Consider the following 14,169-nt stretch of genomic DNA (forward strand, 5'->3'; position numbering starts at 1 on the left):
TTTGCATCTTGTCCAACATGCATTAGATGGGCTGAGAGATGTTAGGTATTCACACCAAGATATATAAGCAGGGTCTTCTCACCTAAGTAGACGAGGAGACATGCAGAGATATGGGGTCAGCCTGTGGTGTTGGAGCCCAAGGTGGCTAACTAAGGGCAGAGAGAAGGTGTAACACACGGAGGATATAGCATGTCAGTCTGAACAGAGTGTAGGCTTCTTTGTTTGTTTGTTTCTTTCTTTCTTTCTTTTCTTGTCAGTTGGTTGATGCTGAAGCAAGAATGGGCTGGAGAAGTGTGTGTACACAGTGGCAAGGCCTGTCTGTATCTACTGTAGTTACAGGCCTTCGTGGGCAGAGGAGGGAGGCCTGGCCTTGAATATTAGAGCATGAGCAATATTTAGAAAACACTCATGGAGAAGGCTCAGCAAGAGATGATGAGCCCAGGACAGGCCGTCTGGCTGTGGCATAGAAGAGGGTGCTCTGATGGGACTTTGGTCACATTTGCAAAGGTAGGTCAAATAAGTGAGTAGATTATGAATGAGAGTCAAATTGCTCTTTAATTATTGGGGATGATAAATAACAAAACAGAAAACTGGAAGGAATCCTGTGGGGTTGTTTTTCAACATATAATGATACCTAATAAATAGTTGAATGTACAGATAAACATAAAACTCTGTATATGAATACACTCATTTATTTTGTAGTTTTGTTCACTGAGGCTTACAGCGGTAGCATCCGTCTAGCAGTGTCATATCTAGAATTCTGATAAAGCTTTTGAGATGAGACCTTCCCTTCAGGATGCTGTGGAGCAACAGTGCATCAGAGCTCCGGCAGGAAAGCTGTCAAGGGAGCACCTTGCAGCTGAGGAATGCTTGGGAGGGGTCAAGATTGATAAGAAGGGAGTGGTGTCCGAAAGAAGTCCTGCTGCCCATGTCAGTGGGCATTTGGACATCGAAATATGTGACAGTAAATGATAAGATGCTAACTAAAATAGACAACCGTATCCCTATATATAAATGAACAAATCGGAAGTTGGAGAAAGGTAAGAGAAAGCTCAAAGGCCCTTCTAAACTATCCTAAGTATGAAGAGAAGTGGAGCCACTTACTGCAAAGGACCTTGGTAGGCACTATGTGGAGGAACGATCTAAGTGAGCACTGGCAACCAGGCAAATTGAGCCCCGAGCATTGTGACGTCACCCCTGAGAAAATTCTGGCCTCACTCTTCCAACCCAGCCCCAAACATCTGACCTGAGTTGAGTCATGTAAAGATACCAGATAAACCCAAATCAAGGGACAGTCTAAGACTTGGCTTTACAGTCCTCCAAAATGACAAGGACTTAAAACTTAATAGCAAAGGAATCCTTCCAGACTGAGGTGGAGTAAGAAGATAACTTAATGTCAGGCATGAACTTGAGCTGCATATTTTTATATAAATATTCCTTGGTAGTTGTTGCAGCTTGAGTGGCAGTTGCAAAGCAGATCATAGTGGTGTGTCCATTTCAGCTTCCTAATGCTTCCCGTTAGGTTGAAGTGGACAAGACAAACTCCTTAATTAACAGGAAACACACATTACATATTTGGGTTTGTTGGAAATCAGGTTAGATATGCGACTTTTCTCCCAATATGAGACTTATTTCAAATTAAAATGGAACAAGGTAACTGGCTATCTAAATAATTTAACAAATTCATATATGGTAATAGGACTAAAAACTTGAATGTATATAAGAGGGAGCCGCAGTATGAAGGAAAGAGCAGGCAAGTGGCATCGCGTGTCAGATAGATAAAGTGAAAGAGTTCGGCAGAGTGAATAATCACAGCAGCGTGGCAACATGAACAAGATAAGAATGGAAATTTTATTTTTTTATTTAATATAAGTTTTTAATATAAGTAGAATCTACTGGTAGTAAAAACAGATTTCATTAGATAGTTGAAAAAGTTGGTATTATTCCAGCACCTAGATGGGTTGTCTTAAAGGTCCCTGGGGTCACACATCGCTCTTTGGAAATTGCTTCTGTTGTAAGAGATGGAGGGCTAGTGAGGTATTTGAAATAAGCTTTTGATATCCACAGATTGTGTTTTAAAAGATAACATATGAAGATCTTTTTATTATAAATTTGAGGATGAAAAATACTGCCAATAATGGAACCACTAAAAAGTTCCAAGTAGCAGTAGCCTGTATAAAAGACGTGGTTGGTCTGTGGACGTGGGCACAGGCAGAAGTTGTTCGAGAAGAAGCACATTTGGGGTCTGGGACTAGGTTTGTGTCAAGGTTAAGAAGAGGGAAGGATCAGAGATAATGCCTACATTCTGGCTGGGAATTTGATGGAAAGTAACTGGTTTTGACATTTGTATTTTATATACCTGTTAAACAATTATTTTGTGCTGATAAGTCATTTTAAGTCAAGTTTAAAATCCCCAGTAATTTAGCAGTAAAGCCTAGGGGGCTAAAGAAATGTGTTGGGATCCTTCCCTTCACTCCCATTACATGGGCTTTTTTTTTTTTTTTTTTTTTTTTTTTTTTTTTTTTAACTATTAGAATATTTGTGGAATGGCTAGTAAAATGTAACATTACCTTTTTTCATTAAAAATTTAGTTTCATTCAAATTTACAAAACAATTTTATCTATAGTTGAAAAAGATATACAAAAAAATGAAGTGGTTGTTTTTGAGCAAGTAGGTTTTCCTGCTCTCTGGTGTTTTCTGTAAAAGTAACAGGTTAAAGAGGGAAATGATCCAAGGCAATGGCTGTCTTTCACTCCAAACTTTAGCACTTGACTAGGAACATTATAAATGGCTATTTCCCTTCTTTAAACTGACCTGATTTAAAATGATGTATGGAATTCTGTGTGGTTTGCATGTCCTGTTATAATGAGAAAGGTCATATAGCATCATTTACATAATCGCCAGCCAGAAATGAACTCAGTAATATCTTTGGTATAACATATACATTATCTGATGTTTAAAACTCTCATTATTCATGAAAGTTAATTTTATAGTGGGTGTGAATGATCTATCTTATGGCTGGATTTTTTTTTTTTTTTATCATTTTATAAAATAATATGAAGCAAAGCCTGCTCAAACAACAGGAAAACCAGTAAAGAGTGATGCGTTTCCCTGACTCTCTGTATACCCGATTGGATCTTGATTGATGGCAATCATTTATCTTTGTCAGGAAAAAAAAAAAAAAAAAAAAAAAAGGAAAAAGAAAAAAGAAAGAAAGAAAAATTCAGACATTGAAATAGGAGTGCTATCAAACTTTCTACAATGGCAGTAAGATTCTATTAAAGTGCCCTTAGAGTATTAACTGTCTCTGTTGGGAAATGATAAAGAATGTTAATTTTTTCCTTGAGGATGTTTAAGTGCAGAATGCATCATTTTTGTCTACTGTTGGGATTAAAAGAATACTTTTGATTTATGACAGACTGGGATTGATGAAAGCAAGAGAAAGAGTTTAAAATGATGAAAATGGAAATAGAGATTAACCCATTAATTTCTTCACAATGAAATAATAAAAATTTAGTATACTGCCATAAAATCTTTACTGCTATATTCTTCCTTGCATTGGACCTTGAAAGGCTGACTCAGAAGAAGGCTGAAGCAGAAGAGAAACATTTTTCACTAAATACCTTATTCTTCGAAATTCCCTTTCAGTCCCTAATACAGAGTTTCAAACAAACTTACGTATATTACTTAAGAGTATGCTAAATCATCTGGTTATGAGATGTGAATGTAAAGAGAACACGAGAACTGTAATATTTTGTGGGGTTTTTTTGTCTTTTTTATTAATTTATTCATATTACATCTCGATTGTTAGCCCTTCCCCTGTTTCCTCCCATTCCTCCCTCCCTCCCACTTCCCCCCTTCTCCCCTCCCCTATGTCTGTGACTGAGGGAGACCTCCTCCCCCTATATATGCTCTTAGAATATCGAGTCTCTTCTTGGTAACTTGCTATCCTTCCTCTGAGTGCCACCAGGCCTCCCCACCCAGGGGACGTGGTCGAGAACTGTAATATTTTGAAGACAATTGGTAAATAGTGTTTTATTCCAGAACAGTTATTTTCTGTCATAATTTTTTTACACTCATGAATTATTATATTAATATTTACTACATAATTGTATAAAATAAATTGTATTTTTGGATATTTTTATGATTCAATTATAGTATTTTAAATCATGAATTTGTCCTTAACTCTATATTTTAAAGTAATTCAAGATGTAAATAATAGTGTCTACAAAATATTTCTGTTATTAATTATCCTGTTGTTTGTGTTAATAATTTTAACATTAATACTTTAAAACGGAAGTGACTTAAAGCTCTTTTGGAATAAAAGAAGAAATATTTTATTAATACTCTGTATAAGTCTATGTCCTTTTTGAATTTTACCAAATTTAATTGACTGAAAATATTTATACACATTCAGGGGGTACAGTGTGATAATTTGAGAAGAATTGAAGCTTTTATACATAACTTATTAGATAATTTCTGACATTTACAAATACTCTCTTATTTACAAATAATAGAATGAGAGTGCATTTTGTCACTAATACTATAAGTAATATTAATTTTCAGTAGAAAGTTGTCTCTCATTTTATGCTCCATTGAAACTGATCAGTAATACATACTCCAAACAGGTTTTTAGAACTACCTTTAAAATGTGGTTTAGGATGCTCACTTTGGCAGCACATATACTAAAATTGGAACGATACAGAGATTAGCATGGCCCCCGTGCAAGGATGACATGCAAATTCATGAAACATTCCATATTTTTTGTTTATATTTAGAGATGTTTATATTTAAGTGACTATTTTATAAATAAAAGCATTTCTATTGATCATTAAAAATGTGGCATAGGTTTTTTTAAAAATTTGTTTTCTGAGACTTAGATCCTAGAACAAAAGTAAATTTATATTTTATTTACAAGACCGTATGATTGAAATATTTGCTATTGATATTTGTGTTTTCACAAACGAAATATGGTCCTAAAGTTTAAATAATGTAAATTTACCATCTTATAAACATTCTTGTTTAATAAATGAAATGATCTTTTAAAATGTAAATTACTATACTTGTAATATTTATAAAATATGTATTTTGTTAGGATAAAATTTATTTATAGTAAATATGAAGTTATATAGACTTTCAGATATTTTGACACTATCATTCAGAATTTTCTTGTCTGCCTGGTACTTTCAGCATGCTAAAGTAGTAACAACTTAAGATTGTCTAACACAGTGAGCTCTGGCGCCCCATGTTTGATGACCTCCCCTTGGACGGGAGCCCTGGTAGCACTCAAAGAAGAATAGGCAAACTACCAAGATAAGACTTGTTAGCCTGCGACCATAAAGTAGGGGAGGAGATCCCCCTTGGACATGGACCTAAGGGAGGGTAATGGGGTGGGGGTGGGAGGGTAGGAGGAACGGAGGATACAAGTAATGGGAGAACAGTTGAGTTGTAATCTGAATAAGTTAATTAAAAAAAAAAAGATTGTCTAACACGAGGAAGTGAAATGCTGTTTTGCTAGCAGTAGTATTCTCAGTTGCTCTCATGACCACTTCCTCACATGCGTATTTAACTTCTGAAGTCTAACGCCATTTGTCTCTAGAAATTAGTTACTGGCTTAGCTGAATATGTTTTATGTAAAAACTGCAATTCTGGGGAAACAATCTACTCGTAGGGTAGGTTGTCTGCCCAGTTAGATGATCAATGGAAAACGAACTCAGTGGCAAGCCTGGCGTTGCCCTTTCCTGTAATGCAGTGTCAGGGGTTTTTCTTTTTCTGTTTTATTTTTAAATTTATTTTTAATATATGTTTATATTTTTCTCTTCTGTTAACCTACAAGTGCTTTGTGTATATTTTATGGCTTCCAGTTTAGTGTTTTTATGGCATTCCTGAATGAGTGAGCCTCTCTGCGTGTAATCTGTCTTTTTGTCCTTTTTGTAGGGTTCTTTCCCTTCTGTTTCTTTGTTTATTTTTTATATTCTGATGTGTTAGAGTCTTAAATTTATATTATTAGAAACCTGATTGTTTTCTAATGAGAGACAGAAAGGGGATGTATCCAGATGGAAGGGAGGTGGGAGGAACTTGGAGGATAGAGAGAGGGCAAACCATAATCAGGGTGTGTTATATGAGAAAAAGATCTATTTCAATAAAAAGATGAGAAAGAAAAAAAAAAAAAAGCCAGCCAGGTGATGGTAGTGCATGCCTTTAATACCAGGCGGGTGGATCTCAGTCAGTTTGAGGCCAGCCTGGTTTTCAGAGCCAAATTCCCAGACAGCCAAGGCCACACAGAGAAACCCTGACTTGGGAGGGGGCGGGAGGTGGCAATAAAGAAAGGAAAGAAAAAGAAAAAGAAAAGCCTAGTTCTTTATTTTCTTCACGCCTTTGGTATCTATTACAAGAGAAGGTGCACCTTAATGCTGTGCGATCCTGACAATGTATCCCTTCAGTACAAAGATGACTTCAGATTCTTCAGTGAAGGAAAGGATATCATTGTAGCTAAGTTTGTCTCTGATGAGCACATAGGGAAAACTTCTGGGGGTATTTAGTAAAGAACAAGCTATTTAAAATAGTTTAATACAGTTCTACACTTGAGATGTACAAATGTGGGACATATTAACTGCATACTAGTGATAGATGTGGTATGCAGTTCAACTCTTAATGCTCATTAGATATCAGTGTGAGTGTGCAAATTTTGAATGCTATTTTAAATTTAAATATTCACTTTACATACGATCATAGCCTCCTTCCTCCTCTCCTCCTGGCCCCTCCCTCCCTCCCACCCTCTGTCTCCTATTCCAACTTCCCTTGTCCTCTGAGAAGGGGACCCCCACTAACCTAAGTTAGAATGTTAAAGAGAACGAGTTTAATTCCAAAAAGATCACTGACCACAAAAGCCACTTTAGTTCACTCCACAAATGAGAGTTAAGCTGGAGAATTGTTTTAAATGCCAACGGTTTTATAGTCGCTAGGTAGCAAAAAGAAAAAGCAAAGAATACAGACAGCTCTTTTACAAGCTCTTGTTAATCCATCTGCACCCTGCACCCCCGCAAGGTCACATCATATGGAAAGCTTTGTTAAAAACATATTGGTGATAGGATTTCACTCAAAAAATACTGATTGATTACCAGTATTTTTAAACAGGTACTCAGGTAACCATTTTGTACAGATGGGAAACAATGGAATTAAATTACTATCTATTTTTCTGTTCTGGATTTAATTTCAGAATAACTACTCAACAGTAATTCATTAAAGTGGGTTGTTATAAAACTAGAGTTTTGCTCAGTGGCTGATATCTTGCTAGAGTTTGTATTAAATTTGGATCTGGTAGGACAAAAAAAAAAAAGATGCTGAACTTGGCTTCATGCATAGTTTACAAATAATTTTATACATAGCATGTATAATTTTATGCTTATGCTGTTCATGTGGGAAAATGTGTTTTTCTCTACTTCCTGAAAACACTTGGACAATATGGCTTCCCCATTTATTGAAGTATAAAGTGGTGGTTGGCACCTTGTCCCGTTCACCAGTTTTGAGCCATAATCGTTTAGGAGTGATAAAGTCCAGGTGTGTGTGTGTGTGTGTGTGTGTGTGTGTGTGTGTGTGTGTCTGCCTGCAGATTGATAGCAAATATTGTTCCATTGTATGTGCATATTCTTGTTAGTACTTAATTGAATTATTTCTTTAATCAAATTCTGTGAAGTTCTTATTTTATCCCTACCTTAAAAATAAGAGGTCAATGCTTAGAAATGTTACTTCTTTTCTCAAAATTAATTAACTAGTAAGAGGTTGAACCTGAATATAAAAAAAAGTTAGAATTCCATTGGATGTAAATTTTTATTGTAGATTTGTTAAGGCAATTAAATATATACCGCCATATCAAAAAATTTTTGTTTGCTTTTGTTTTTTGAGATAGGGCTTTCCTGTGTAGCCTTGGCTGTCCAGGGCTCACGTTGTAGACCAGGCTGACCTCACACGCACATCAGTCCGCCTGCATCTGCCTCCCTGAGTGCTGGGAGTAAAGGTGTGCTCCAGCAGAATTACATGAGAAAACTGGTAAGCAGTTTTTGATAGTTATTCTATTTAGTATTTTCACAATAATTTTGAGTATGCAAATAAATGAATGCAAACATGATGTGATCGCAGCAGAAATATGAATTCTAGCTGATGATGGTAATTGTCATTGCTGATTGCAAGCTCTTATTTTTATTTTACATTTTATTTTTATATGTATTCTATATATATTTTCAGATTAAATACAGGTTCTGATTTGTGTCTGACAAGTACTCTACATTGAGTTGTGAGGACCCCTCCTCCTTTACCCCATGTGCGCTAGGTATAGCATTTGAGGCTTTTACTGGTAAACATTTAGCTGGCTTTTAATATCTTTTCACTAGAAAGGTGATATAACTGTGGCAGAATATGTAGGTAGAAGTGAACAGCTAAGCCACTCATGGTATGCATTAAATTTTTTACTACTACTGTCAAAATGTCCTTGCTGTCAGTCAGGGTTTGCCAGTAATGATCTGTACTTAGGAAAGTTTCCTGAGCCAGCCAGGGGTCTACCTTTTCTCAAAGCCGTAAGTCCATCCCTCTTAAACATGGGTGGTTAAGTCAGCCTGCTTTGCAGTGGGAATAAAGGAAAGAAAGAGGCAAAATTAGCCTGCAGTTGTCACAGGCAACATTCTCTGAACCCGGTGTTTCTTTTGAACTGAAGAATCCTCAGTTTTCCACATAAGTAAACCGTCATGTGGATGTCTAGAATTTTATCCCGCATTTGGTCCTGTATTAGATTGATTGGAAACTTATTTTCATGTGTCCAGTTTTGTGCCCCAAACCTAAATCTTTATTTTAAGTACTGAAAGCAGTGACCCTTCCAATGTAAAACTAGGTATCAAATTACTTACACTTTTAGTCCCGACCCTTCCAACTTCAGTGCCCTTGTAGTCTATGAAATGGAAGAAGATGAAGAATAAAGCCGTATGTTTGCCAGAGCTTGGTTACCTGTGGTTTTAGGTGGCAGGTGTTCTTGGTTCCCACCCAGACACTTCCTTCTATGCTAGAGTTCTGTGTTCATCATCTTCCTCATTCAAAGACTCAGCATAGCCCCTAGGAAAAGCTGAGGCTCAGGGCAGCTGCCGAATGATTGCATTCTGTTTTCTGCTCCCAGGAGAAATACACAGCGAGGAAATAAAGTAATCAATCCCATGCATTTTATTGAGCATTGTTCTTTGAGATTTCTGAGGGGCTGGAAATTATAAGGTCTTGAATACATAATGCATCTAGGCAGGTGTATGAAGTACAGTAAGAGTAAAATACACTTAAAAATAAGTAGAACATCAAACTAATAGCATTTTTAAGGTAGGAGGGACTTATGGATTCCTTAATTCCTCATATTTATTTTTGAGATGTGGAGACTGAGGCCCACATAGATTTAAAGTGTGTTTGCTCAGATCTAAAAGGCAGTGGACATGAAATCAAAACAACAATTAGGTAATACTTTTCTCTATCTGGTCCCCCCCCCCTCCCCTAACACACACAAACACTGTCTTGCTTTTATAGTACAATTACAGAGGGACACAATATTTTTCTTTTAATATCTGTGTGAGCACATGGCACAGAGTGTACAAAAGTATGTTAAGCAATAAATAAAATGTACTTAGGAAACACATAGATTTTATATTAAAAATTGTGATAAATATGTTAGATAATAGAAAAGATCAAATAAAGAGGAACATTTGACTCTCCATGAAGTAACCTCTTTCGGAGCAGATGTTTGTGATCACTGTGGCCATAATTTCCATTTTCATACAATTTTAAAAATAATTTTTGCTGAAAATTCTTACTTTTAATAAAAATTTAAGTGCCTTATTTACCGTGTGTGTGTGTGGTATATGTGTGTGTCTGTGTGTGCGTGTGCACACGTGTGTGTGCTTCCATGTGTGGTCATCTGTATTAGTGCATATAGTGCATTTGTGTGGAACAGATAACAGTTTACAGGTGCTGTTTCTTTTCTTCTGCAGCGTGGGGCGTGTAGGCTGACTTCAGTCAGCCATGCTTGGCATCTGACCTGCTGAGCTATCTCACTGCCCGTCTCATAAAAACAAAACACCCTTTGCCTCCATTATCACTGCTCTACTGTATTTCTCAACAAAGTACAGGATGATACTGGAAGGGAAGATAACAAATGAAAGATACAACGCGATAATATAGTAAAATTCCTTCAAAGAAAAAGCAAAACAATTTTTAAAAAATCTTATACTATCTTCTTCATTTAATTCAGTTATTTCTATAAACTTAAATTATCTATGCACAAACTCAGTGTGTGTGTGTATTGTTTGCCCTTCATGTAATTGGCAAACCATTTTTATAAATTATGTTAGAAGTGTGTTACTTTTTTTTTTAAATACAAGTTGTATATTGTAAAATAATCTATACAATTGAAGGTCCTTGAAGAACTTTATTTCATTTTACTAAGATTGTGAGAGTGGAATCATTTTCACTTGGTATATTAACTATATCTAAGAAATAATTTCTTGAATGTGGCAATACTCATAATTCTGGTGTAATTTGTTAGTGTAGACTAGATGTTGGGCATTGTTCTAGAAATCTGGAGTTGTTACATAAAGAAAATAAATAAGAGCTGTTTTTAATATTAGTTTCTGGTATTATTATTAATGTATAAATCTTTAATTATAGCCAACTGTTATGTCCTTGCCAACAAAAATATGTCAGTTGTAAATCTGTATAGTAATAAATATATTAATTACAAGAGGGTTGAAAACTAAAGAATAAGAAATCTAAACAGATGCAAATATGTGGCTGTGCTTCTTGTCCTCAGCTTCTTCGAATACATCACACTTGGGAATAAGTGTTTATTATGAAGCCTCATTGTGAGATGTGAAGGCTTGCTGGATGTTTTCTAAGTAATTTGTAGTTAAGCAGGTGTTAAGATTTTCTGTAGTTGATAAAAGTCTATTTCATTCTCCTGAGAATGATTCAACTCTTTGTGAAGAGGGTTAGAGAGAAAAATTAAAAAGCCACATCAGCTTCCAATTGTCAAAATTCAGTTTGTAAAAACTCAAGACTTTTTCCCAATGGGCTTCCAGATTGCAGAACATATGGACTCTATCTTCTGGGTAAAATACTTTCATTTTCCTTTTGAATTACCTTTAAGACTTCATCCTGATAGGAGAAGGGTAAAATGAAAACATACGGTATTTAAACACCATGTCATGCTCTGTGATTTCTTTCTTTTCCAACTTGGGTTGATAATAACCTTATAAAACATAGAGAAGATATTGAAAAGCTTCACATGCCTGAATTGATTTTCCTGGAAGAAGACTATACAAGGAATTAGGTTTTGTGATGAATTTTCCATGTATGTATGTATGTATGTATGTATGTATGTATGTATGTATGTATGTATGTATGTATGTATTGAGACAGGGTTTCTCTGTAGCCTTGGCTGTCCTGGACTCGCTTTGTAGACCAGGCTGGCCTCGAACTCACAGTGATCCTCCTGCTTCTGTCACCCCAGTGCTGGGATTAAAAGCATGCACCACCACGCCCAGCAGAGGATTTTTTTTTTTAAATGTAGGTTAAATAGATATTTATTTTCTGACTTAAACTGACCAAGAACCTTAACATTATTTTTGTATTTGAGGGTTCAACTGTTGATAAGCTGAACATATAAAAAAAAAAAGAAATCTCAGGCAGCCTAGATCATTGTTTGAGGACAATGGTCTGTTTTTGAGAAAATGCAGATAATTTATATAAGCTATTTTTTAAATGAAGGGGTGGAGTCAGCCTTGTAACTTAGAAACCTAATTAGATACAGTTTCGAAAAATAGAGCTTCAAAGACAAGAGGCACAGCGCCAATGAGTGTAATTTTCCTACTGTTGTGGGAAGCCTTCAGGAATGTGAAGAGCCCTGTAAAGTGTTTCTACATTTCATTTATGCTGCTTTAGTCGGAAACATGTTGTCTGATCCTAGGCCTCATAATTGCTAGGTGGATACTGCTGAGTTCTGTCACCAGCCCTTTGTCTTCGTTTTGAGTCAAGGTCTCCTCAGGATTCCCAGGCTGCCCTGAAGCTCACAGTCCTGAATAGCTAGCTAAGTTGCAGGTCTACAGCCTTACCCCAGCACGCATGAGCTGCTTTGTCAGTATCTGCCCAGGGTATCTGACACGTGACAGCCTAATAGGATCTCTTGTATGTTTTTATGGCATTTATATAGTGTCATTTGGTATAGTCATTTTCTCTAAAATGTGTCCAGTGTCCTAATTAAGATATAGAATATGTGTAACTTCCTTGCTGTCGGTGAATGGTAGTGAAGGGTTTATTTCTTGTTGAGTTCTTCCTTATGGAACTCAAATGCACTGAGGGTTTGGTCCCATCATTCCACTGAAATCCTTTTCAAGGACACCAGTTACACGGGTACTGCTAATTCTAGTAGTCTATTCTCAATGGCTGTCTTGACTTGTTGTCGGATGTATATATCCGATCGCTGATTACTCAGACTAACACAGCATAAATGAAATGTGGAAACACGTCACGGGGCTCAGCACATTGCTGAAGGCTTTTCATTAGCAAGTAGGAAAAGTCATACCGTTCTGAAACACTTTGAGCTTATTTTTGGAACACCATGGCCTTCTGATTTTCCTGCTACTATTGGCCTCTCCTTAGACTTCGTTCTGGCTCTTGTTCATTTGATCCAGTCTTGTTATTGGGGTGATCGTGCCTTAGTCTCTGGGTTTCTCATCTTCTCTGTTCTTCTCTGCCTGTGTGCACTCTTGAGGCTTCCCGCTAAGTGATATAAATACTGTCTAGACATAACTCTAAAATTCTGTGTTCTGTCAGGCTCCTTCCCTTCAACCTAGCAACCTCATTCACCTGTCTGATCAGCACCTCCACTTGGGAATCTGTGGTTAGGCAAAACGTGCTGCTTGAATTAAAGAATTCATATAAAACGTTGTTTCTCATATTCATTTTAAAGCCTTTTGGTAAGAGAGGTTTTCTGTCTTATAGATCCAGTATAGTTAGTTCTCAGCCTCTATGAAAACCACATTAATCTTGATCTGAAGGTATGGGCAAGAAGACATTTTAAAAGTTACTGGTGGGCTATACTTGTCATCCTAGCTCCTTAAAGCTGAGAAGAGACAGCAAGCTAGAGGCCCCTTAGCTTCACAGTTAGGCTGTCTTAAAATACTTAAAAGGGCTTGTATGCCCCAGCATCACATAGATGCTATTTAGAAGCCCAGCCTCTGGCCACATGAGGCACTCATAACCTAATTAACATCCTGCACTCCTTCTATGCATGTTAAAGCTTGGGAAGTACTTCTCTGTTACAGTAAGTGTACTCGTATGTGCATTATTTATCTGTGCACAAAAAGCCATAATGAAAGGACTGCAAGAGTCTGTGTGTGTGTGTGTGTGTGTGTGTGTGTGTGTGTTTACAGTTTATTGCTAGTTCAGTTTTGGTAGTGTGCAATACTACTACTACTACTAATAATAATATAGTTATAATAATATTATTATTATTGCATCTGTAGTGGTACACACCTTTTTAAAATTAATTTTATTTATTTAATCACTTTACAGCCTGATCCCAGCCCCCTTCCTTCTTTTCTCCAAGTTCTACATTCATGCCTCCTTCCCTCCCCCCTCCCCCTCTTCTCAGAGATGGAGAGGCCCCTAAAGGGTACCAACTCACCCTGGCACCTCAAGTCACAGCAGGACTAAGTGCATCTTCTCCCCCTGAGGCCAGACAAGGCAGCCCAGCTATGGGAACAGGATCCAGTGTCAGGCAACAGAGTCAGAGACAGCTCATACTCCTGTTGTTAGGGGACCCACATGATGGCCGTGCTGCATGCACATCTGCTGCACATCTGTAGGTCTAGGTCCTGCTCATGTAAGCTCTTTGGTTGGTGGTTCAGTCTCTGTGAGCCCCCATGGGCCCAGGTTAGTTGGCTCTGTAGGGCTTCTTGTGGTGTCCTTGACTCCTCCAGCTCCCTCTATCCCTCCTCACTCTTCCATAAAACTCCTCAAACTCAGCCCATTGTTTGGCTGTGGGTCTCTGTATCTGTTCCCATCAGCTGCTGGATGAAGGTTCTCAGAAGACAGTTACACTAGGCTCCTGTCTACAAGCATAGCAAAGTAGCCTTAATAGTGTCA

General features: G+C 37.1%; 1 protein-coding gene and 1 non-coding gene across 2 annotated transcripts in view; both read left to right on the forward strand.

The window, feature by feature from the left end:
• The window catches only part of Lrba (LPS responsive beige-like anchor protein), a 540,702-nt gene that overhangs the window by 261,093 nt on the left and 265,440 nt on the right, over nucleotides 1-14,169 (forward strand). The window lies entirely within an intron of this gene.
• Nucleotides 4,662-4,765, forward strand: LOC127199729 (U6 spliceosomal RNA). The gene has a single exon (XR_007831993.1). It is a non-coding gene; the product is annotated as a U6 spliceosomal RNA (small nuclear RNA).

The sequence above is a fragment of the Acomys russatus genome, chromosome 15 (assembly GCF_903995435.1).
Source record: "Acomys russatus chromosome 15, mAcoRus1.1, whole genome shotgun sequence".
Lineage (NCBI taxonomy): Eukaryota > Metazoa > Chordata > Mammalia > Rodentia > Muridae > Acomys > Acomys russatus.